Below are 2,148 nucleotides of genomic sequence, written 5' to 3'. Positions count from 1 at the left end.
TTTTTAAAGCTTGAAATTTTATAACTTTTCCTAAATTGACTCCGTCATTAGAAAAAGTGATACTTATTTTTGTATATATTTCCATGTGGGCTGTACAGCACTAGGATACAAGGATTGTCTTATGGGTCATTTTGGACCCGTGAATTATAAAACCATTTTAACACCAGAAAAAGGGTTCAAGATGTTCTTGAATATCTTGTGTTCAACATTTTCAATATCTTGAATTGAACATTTTATGTTCAACGTGGTTCAATGTGGGGTTGAACCACATAGGATGATCTTTGTCTTATGTTGAAGATGTTCAGAGCATCTTCACAAGATGAACATCTTCATCTCATGAGAATGTTCTTCATCTTGTGTTGAGGATGTTCAGCATAAGAACATCTTCACAAGATGAACATCGTCTCGTGAAGATGTTCTTCATCTTCAATAGCTTGAGATGTTCAACATTAAAAAAAAGTATATTTCTTCAGGATATAATTTTTCAGGATGTTCAATATCTTATATTATTCAGATACATCTTATGTCAACATTGACATAAGAGCTGATGTCAAACTGTTCAGAAAATCAAGTTTTGTTTTGTTGTGTTACGAGAGGTATTTTTATAGTCCACCTCTTAAAAAATATAAAAGTATGAACTGTTGACAAAAAAGTTCTAAATTGTTGACTTTGTGTCCTTTTCAGAATAATTAATTCAGAAGTAATTACTTCACATTTATATAATTACAATAATAAACCTTTACTGTGTAAAAAAATAAATAAAAAAGACTTATGACATTTGGTTTGTGGTAAAAAAAAGAAAGTGTAATACTGTTGATCGTCTTTTTGTATTGTATAACAAAAAATATGACAAAAAATGAATTTAATTCAGCTGAATTGATAAATAACAGATTGCTCCATCATGCAAAATAGGTTTTGGATTTTAGATTTTGTCCTGCCTCATCGTTTATTTTTGTATTACACTTCAAGATCATCACTGGCCTCCATTTACCCCTGTTGAAAACCCTCTGGATACACACCTGCTCAGCTGTCTTAAGAAGGCATTTATTACAAATAATATTCAAACCTTGATACCTGTAAATATTTTGAATATGTTGTACTAAATTAAAACTCAATTAAGTGTTAAACATAACAGGTCTGATGCATATTAATAAATATTATTAATTCAAACTTTTTGTTCTTTGCTTCCACCTCTGTGCTATAATCTACTCAGCTTGAATGCGATGCAAAGTGTGCTATTTATATGTTTTTGATTATCTTTCAAAAACAACTTACACCATCTGTCAGTTTTAAGTTTTTAGCACAAAAAGACTTCAGATAATCAAAAGGGGTAAAAGCTTTACTAACATATAGTAAGTCTTTAAACTTTAAGTTTCTGCTTTAATTTGAGCATAAGAGACTATCCTTCCTCTGAAACCAAACTATAAGGAGAGAGATCTAATTTGTTACTTAAGTTCTCACCCCTTTGTTGTAATTTATATGTTAAATACATTGTCCCTCTCATTCTAGAGGATCTTTGTCACTCTTACATATTCATGTGCTTCTGCTCCTCCCCAGATCTTTGACCTCAAAGTGTGAGAACTGCGTAGTAAAGGTCAGGTTTGCCTTATTCTCATTTCCTTGTTCGCCAGGCTGACAGCACAAACCTGCTGCCTTTCAGAGCCAACGCTACGTTCTGTTTCACAGAAAGTGGAACTGTGACAGAAAATGTCACAGTGAGGGCGTCGGCTTGAGCAATTAAAATTCTGCTGGATTTGCTGAAGTATCCAGTAAGTATTCCCAGTGAAGACAGCTACGGTATGAAGTATTACAACCTTTTTAAAATTCTGAACCTTGAGGCATCAAGTTGAGCTAAAATAATAATCTTCTTCCTGAAAAACAAGAAAACAACAGAACTAAATTCAATTTATTCTTGTCTCATTTCCTTGTTTCACAGAAACACCTTAACTCACTCTGCCAGTTAACCATGCCACTCCTACATATTTCTCCTTTTCCACCGTCAGAGCAGATGGGAAGTTCATATATCAAAATTGAAAGTATTTGAGGGTTACAGTTAAGAGGAAAATGGCGCAGCAAGAAAATCAACCTGACCGACTAAAATTCTGCTGTTCGATCTGTCTGGATTTACTGAGGGACCCTGTGACGATG

The sequence above is a fragment of the Poecilia formosa genome, unplaced genomic scaffold (assembly GCF_000485575.1).
Source record: "Poecilia formosa unplaced genomic scaffold, Poecilia_formosa-5.1.2 Scaffold515, whole genome shotgun sequence".
Classification (NCBI taxonomy): domain Eukaryota; kingdom Metazoa; phylum Chordata; class Actinopteri; order Cyprinodontiformes; family Poeciliidae; genus Poecilia; species Poecilia formosa.
Note: the sequence above shows the minus strand (reverse complement) of the source record.